This window comes from Seriola aureovittata, chromosome 3, assembly GCF_021018895.1.
Source record: "Seriola aureovittata isolate HTS-2021-v1 ecotype China chromosome 3, ASM2101889v1, whole genome shotgun sequence".
Classification (NCBI taxonomy): Eukaryota; Metazoa; Chordata; class Actinopteri; order Carangiformes; family Carangidae; genus Seriola; species Seriola aureovittata.
Genome location: NC_079366.1, coordinates 30,170,618 through 30,177,849, shown reverse-complemented (window position 1 = coordinate 30,177,849; position 7,232 = coordinate 30,170,618). Strand labels below are relative to the sequence as shown.

At 44.5% G+C, this 7,232-nt stretch overlaps 1 long non-coding RNA gene across 1 annotated transcript; it reads left to right on the top strand.

Moving 5' to 3' along the window:
- Positions 1–121: 121 nt before the first annotated feature.
- Positions 122–6,622, top strand: LOC130166767 (uncharacterized). Its single transcript, XR_008827202.1, has 3 exons — positions 122–148; positions 4,626–4,673; positions 6,507–6,622. It is a non-coding gene; the product is annotated as an uncharacterized LOC130166767 (long non-coding RNA).
- The last annotated feature ends 610 nt before the right edge of the window (positions 6,623–7,232 follow it).

Genomic DNA, 7,232 nt, shown 5'->3' with positions numbered 1-7,232 from the left:
CTGCAGTTACCTACAGTGACACCTTGGACCTGCACAGAACAACCACAGTCTTCAAGGTCACCTTCACAAGAGCTGCTGAGCCACGGGACGCCGCCGCCACCGCCACCGCCACCGCCACCGCCTCTCCTCTCCCTCATCTCCCAGTGAGGTAGATTTTTCTAACATTCAGATTTTCTCATCCTGCTGCTTTAATGACTTTGTTTAATTTATCACAAACCATGCAAATGTTACCGGACCTTCTCCGGGCCAACGCTGCAGTCCAACATGAAGTGGCTGACTGATGTAGTGAAATGTGTAACGGTCTCAGTGGAAGGGTTTATCTGCTAAATCCCAGCAGTTGGCCCTGCTATCGTGGACAATGACCCCAAATAATGTCAACAGCTCATTTCCACCAGAGCTGTGTGTGTGTGTGTGTGTGTGTGTGTGTGTGTGTGTGTGTTGGGGATAGGGAGGTGTATATAAGCTGCTTCTGCTGGTGGTGCAGCAGCAGCAGCAGCAGCAGCTCAAAAGCAGGTTGATGTGATTGATACGAGGCCATTCCTGCTCCACTCACCACATTACGTTGGACAAAGCAGCGGCTCCAGATTTGATTTGAAGATGCTGAGTCAAGGATTTTCTCTGTTAATCTGATCCAAGTTAAAGCGTCACGCTCGTGCAAACTGGTGCTAACGTTTAAACTTTACTGTGTTTAGGAAAATCAAAGCAGACACGAAGATGTTCATGTTTAAACACTGAAACAAATGGAGGAAATGAAACTGTTGTATTCACAGGAGATTAGTCAGAAATCACCGCAGCAACAAACATTTTTTTTATTAATTTCATGGTATTTCTAAGCAAATATTATCATCATTCTCACTTTCTACAGGCAGAAATGATTAGCAAAAAAATATTTGGCAACTATTTTCAATAACTGATTAATTATAAACTAATTTTTCAAGCATCAATATTAAAAATCTGATGATTCCAGTTCCTGCTTTCCCTTCTACATTAAAGTAAACTGAAGGTCTTTGGGTTTTGGACGGATTAAGCTTTTATTTTTTATTTTTTGCTATTTTCTACAATTTTATAGACCAAACATTTAATTGATTGGTTGTTTTGATGAATTGATAATGAAATCAGCTGCTAAAGTCCTACATGAAGTGAGTCTTTTCTTACTCGTCACAATCATTCCTTTATCTATTAAACAAAGTCAATCAGTAAATCATTCAATCGATTTTATTTATTTCGTTTTTTTGTGCTAATTTGATGAAAACGCTTCATTGTGGTCGTCTCCTCCTCAGCGCCCGCCCCAGATTAAAGTCAGGCATCGGAGAGACGAGAGCCGAGGACAGGAGAGTGAGCAAATCCAAAACACTTCAAAATTTGTCATTAGTGCGGCGCTACATTCTTTCATTACCGAGTTTATCGGAGCAACCAGCCATAAGGCGCAGGTTCATGCACCCTTGAGCACAAAGACTCAAGTTGTTCTACATTTACAGAATCATTTAACTTCTTTAATTATTCTTTAAATTACAATTGCAAATAAAGGCGCTGCCCGTGGTGGTTATGCATGGCCTGCAAAAAGAGCAACATTTTTAATGATTACTTTTCACATCGTACCAAACTAATCTCCCATGGACAAGAAATGAATGAAAAAGGGAAGATTTTCTCTGCCATTCTACTTTAATGGAGGGAGCATCAGTCATCAGGCACAGTGACTGTTCTGGACCAGATGTTGCAGAACTCACCAACAATTGGGCTGAAAATAGAAAAGGAGCAGGGGCGGGGAGGTTGGAATAAATTAATTGCTAATTTCTCAGTCTTTGATGGAATTAGGCTCACTCCTTTCCCCCTATGTGCTGTGTGAATGTCCATGCGTTAAACGTTTTTTCTTCTCTCGCCTCCCCCTCTCCCCTCTTTGCTTTCCTGACGGTTAAGGGCCACCCAGAGGAGAGTGAGTGATGCAAAACCGAGGAGTAATCCCTCTGTTTATTTCGGCTTCGAGGCTCGGCCCCAACCTCTGCCTCTATTATCCTGAGGATTTAAGGCAAACTTTCATTTATTGGCCGGCCTCCGTTCTCTGTCCCGGCTCCTGAGCTCAGGATACCCCCCCCCCCCCCGAGCCTCTGTCCCAGTGTGAGCGGATTTGCATAGAGCAACAATGCATGTTGCCGGGGCAGTGGCCAGTCAGTGGTGGGACAGGCCGGCTCAGAGGCAGCAGTTTGCTCAGGCAGCACTGGGCTATAGAAGAATGTGGCCTTCAGGGGGGAAGGAGCAGCACCTGCGTGGCGCAGCGGCGGGCCAGGCCCTCGCCGCCGCCGCCGCCGCCGCCGCCGCCGCTGCTGCCGAAAACAGCAGATGTACGGCAATCTGGACACTGACTCCTTTTTGTCCCCATTCACACAAATGAGCAAACAGGGCAGGAAACACTCGGCCAAAAACTCACAAAGGCTTTAGGGAGAAGGGGCGGAGCCTCTGAGATCAGAGCTCACCTGCTAACCTGCTGCTAACCTGCTGCTAACCTGCTGCTAACCTGCTGCTAACCTGCGTTCATCTGCAGGCTAAAAAAAAAAAAAAACACTCCAGAAATAAATAATAATATTTTTGGTGATCACATGATGAGTGGATGAATTGATTAATTCAATGTTTTCAACTGTTTTCTACCTGGAAACTGAATTTATTTAGTTTTTTTTGGACAATTGAAGAAACTCTCATTAACCACAAAATAATGTTGATCAATAACAATGATGGTGATAATTGCAGCCGCAGTTTATAAGTCATTTTTTATATTCTATTTAACACAGACAATGTGAATCAAGCGCTGAATATGTCATAACTGAAACTGAACGTCATGTTATTGACCCACTGACTGTCTTTTATTCTTTTCTTTCTTTTGGTTTCCGTTTGTTGGAACCTAATCTCACTTATTGATCTGTTTCTATTTATTAATCGTTTAGTTTTTAGTCTGAAAAGTTTCTTCTCCTTGTTCCTCTTCTCTGTGCGTTGACCTGCAGTGGGAGAGCTGCTGAGTCATGTGACGTCATGTAGAGAGGTGCGCTTTATTTCTGTGTATTTTCTTTGTATGAATATTAATAAGGACCAAAACAAAGTGAAGTGAACTGAAAAGTGTAATGTGTCTTTAAACAACAGTCTACACTTACAGGACGGGTGGAGTGTGTGTGTGTGTGTGTGTGTGTGTGTGTGTGTGTGTGTGTGTCAGAGCCTGATGTGTGATTCCTCTGTTGTTTCCAGTAACTATGAAAACACGTCTGTCACACTGAGTGACACATTCCCTCAACAGCATCAAAACACACGCTGTAGTTTATTTCAACTCCCACACACACACGTCGCCCTGCCGCTGTAAATACAGTAGAGCACCAAATGTGGATTAATCCGCCGCTGAAAATAGATCCATGCTCTGATTCTGCTGCTGCAGCGAGCAGCTGTTTGAGGAAATCACGGAGCCTTTTGTTTGAGATGAAATGATTTATCTGTGAGGAGTTTTTACTGGGTTTAAATCCTCAGTAGGAGCCAGTGGAGCTGAGGGCCACAACCAGCGCTGCAGCTCGCCACATCTCCACGGCTGCGTCACCATGTGTGTGTCACCATATGTTCCTCAGGTCCTCGTGCATGAGACCGTTGACTCGGCGGTGCTCAGGATGAGTGTTGACAGAGCAGCGGGGGGGGGGGGCACACAATGTAAAGCAGTGGCCTGCAGGGAGCTGAAAGCTCCTTCAGCTACAGGTAAATAAGACCACCCACCCCCACATCCACAACAACAGACCTTATCTCCTCCCGCCACAGACACGGCTTCCCTCCTCCCTGCTCAGCAGCAGCACCTTCAGATGGGAGATAACACCCGGAGAGGAGGATGAAGAAAGAGAGCAATCTGTGCTCACCTCAAACTCAAGGGTCCTTTCCTCATGTGACGTCGCCCTCTTTCCCTCCAGAGTCAGTTCAGTATCTGCTGATAATTATTTCTAGTTAATGAACGTTCAGGTGTTTTTCCTTTTTTTAAATCTCTTTTCCAGCTGATGGGAAACGAGCTCCGGCCTCCAGACAGATACTTGTTTATGTGGCCTGAGGGCGGGAACGTGAAGCCCACGTGAGATCTCTCGACACATTTAGATTTTAAAGAGCAATTTTCTTCATTTTCCGACATCATGACAGTTTGGCAGCTCCGATGTTAAAGGATCATTCTGGTTTCATGTAACGTGGCTCTTATTTTGGCGGATTCGTCCGTCGATATTGAGATTAAAATACAAATTGAAAGTAGAAGAAGAAGGCAGATGGCGGACAGGAAGTTTATCTACATGATCTACACCTCTTTATTTGGTGCTCGGGCTTTAATGTTGAGAATAATCTGGGCCACAGGCAGGACAGTGGGTCACAGGAAGTGAGGCTGTGAACCGACGGATGTTTCGACTGTTCTGTCGCTGTCGTGACGGAGATGATGATGAAAATAAACTGTAATAAAAAACTAAAAATCTGTGCCGTGAGGAAGTGAAGCCCCTCCACTGATAGAGTTTTGTTTTCTCTTCAGGTTTCTGGTGTGAGCTGTGAACTGACATATAATACAATAATGTACATAAATAAAGTTCCTTTTTAATCTTTTCTCTCTTTAATTATATTAGTTTTTCTTTCAGGACAGTTTTCCTTCATCAGGCTGGAAACAGACTCACTTCTGTGTTCAGGTAAATACACCTGATTTCACCTTTTCATTGCTTCAAATACGAAGAAGCTTGAGTGAAATTTATGTTTTTAAAATGAGAAATATTCAATAAATATATATCACGTGTTAAATGACACGAGTTCACTGCATGTGAAGTGTTAAGTGTTAATTTACAGAGTCATCTTGTGAAATCCGGCTTCGTGTTTTACATGTGAAGTTATTGTACGGGAAAAAGTCCAAACGCCAAAACCTGAGGAAAATAGTTTCACGTGGGATTTTATGCTGTTTTTGTTGGAGTGTGTAAATGAGCAGCAGATAAATCTGAGTCCAGGTTTTATTCCAGAATCTGCAAATGTGAGAAACAGATGAGTCGGCAACAAAAACAAAAACAACAGTTTTTATAAATTAAAATAATACTGTGATACTGAGGTGAAGACGTTTCACCAAAAGGAAACTTGGAAATCGGTTCTTCTTCTTCTTCTTCTCCTCCTCTTATCACGGCGCTGTGAGAGGAGCTGTGACCGCGCTGTGTTTGAGGAGGCGGAGCGGCTGATGGCTCCCACACAGCTGATATTGTCCTAATATCTGTTGACAGTCGGCTCCTCGCTGCATAATTGGCTCCACCTCCCCCATTAGCAGCGGCTCTGTTTGGCTCCCCAGGGCATGTGTTAGAACAAATTTGAGGAGTGTCATATTGCACGCATTTCAACAGGGCCAACAGGGTTAGACTCACATTAGCGTAATGAATCAATCTGCTCGGCTAATGGCTGAACTAACTCCATTAGGACTCGCAGGCGTCGGAGGCGATCGGGCCTCGGCTGCTGATACGGATCAGGAAATTAATAAAGACCCGAAAGAACAGATTGAAATAACAGAAAAAAAGGAGAGATACCACATTTAAATGTCTTTTGCGTGATTCAGGTGAAAAATTACAGGCACAATGAAAGGAAACTGGCTTTAGATTTCACAATAAAAGCTGCAGATTCAGGCATTTTTTTCACGTCAGTTCTTTTAATTTCAGTGGTTCCAGTTTTGGAGACTGTGTTTTTGACCTGGATTTATTATATTATTTATTTATAACAATAGAAGCCTGGTGCTGCTCAGATTTCAGCAGGAAGTAGATGTGATTACAGAGGAACATTGAATCGTTGCACCATCTCTGTCTGAGTTCATCAGCTCTGACGAACAAACGCAGAGAAAAGGAAGAAAAACCTCAGATTCAACTGGAAACCCAAACGCTCTTCCTGTTTGATCCCACCTGCAGTTTGTCACATGCATCACAATCCCTGACATGTGGATGTTTTCAAACCAAGAGGCGTTAAAGACAAAAGGAAATGACAACTAGCCGCCTGCGCACGTGAATGAGGCAGATTATTGAGAGAGATTGAGTCGGTGCTAATTAACTGATATGAGCATCTGAATGGAGCCTGTAACAGGCTGCTGACGAGCAGCTGATTACCACCTGCTGAGCTGCCACAGCCCCTCCCCCCACAGGTGATCAGCTGATACCAACAGCTATCAGCTGGGATGATACTCATTCATATATACAGGTTAGTCTGGTCAGGTGTGAGCATGCAACTCATTTAGAGGCAATTAACAGGGAAGAAGGAAGGAAAGAAATAATCTTCCTCTGTGTCCTCACGAGTCTCCAGGAGCCGATCAATCACCTCTTCACTGTCACCCCTCCTCTGATCAGTGTTAATAGGTTCATCAATACAAGTGATCTGGTCTATGAGCTGATCAATACACAGTCAGTCAGAGAACTTCACTCGGCTGACGACCTCATTCGGTCTCTGATGTTTCTCTTTTTCTCTTGAAGAAACTTGGAGTTAATTAAACAGTTCTGTCTCTACAGGATCTGACGACGCTTCCTGTGGCCGCCGCCCCCCCCGGTCTAGATGTGAGGCGTGGCCTCTGCGTTACGTCCAGGTGTGAGGCGTGGCCTCTGCGTTACGTCCAGGTGTGAGGCGTGGCCTCTGCGTTACATCCAGGTGTGAGGCGTGGCCTCTGTGTTACATCCAGGTGTGAGGCGTGGCCTCTGCGTTACATCCAGGTGTGAGGCGTGGCCTCTGTGTTACATCCAGGTGTGTTGATTTAAATGTGTTCAGAGATTCAGGTTTAATGATGTCCGTGTTGTGTTGTAGTTTTTAGGAGCTGTACGTTTCCTCCTCGTGTCAGGAGCTCAAATTGCAGAAGCGCTTTAAGAGAAGATACATACTGTTCAATATAGTAACAGTATTTTCAAAATAAAAGCAGAAAATGAGCCAGAGCTTTTGGAAGCAAAATAAAAACAAGTCTTTTGTCCATCACATCTAAATATCAAGATCCTTTTTATTCTGAAACCCAACCAACAACACCACCTGCCCCCCAAATCTGCTAACCCCCCCCCCCCCCCTCCCCCCCTCCCCTCCTCTCCCTGCCCCCCACCAAATCAAAACCAAACCAATGCCTTTTTTTATCTGCAGATTCTCAGACAATGCCTGGAGGATCCCGTAGCCTAATCTCCCCCAATCCCCCCTGTGCCCCCCCCCACCCCCCCCATCCCACTGTTAAAGAATGTTTGAAAGGGCGACACTGAAAA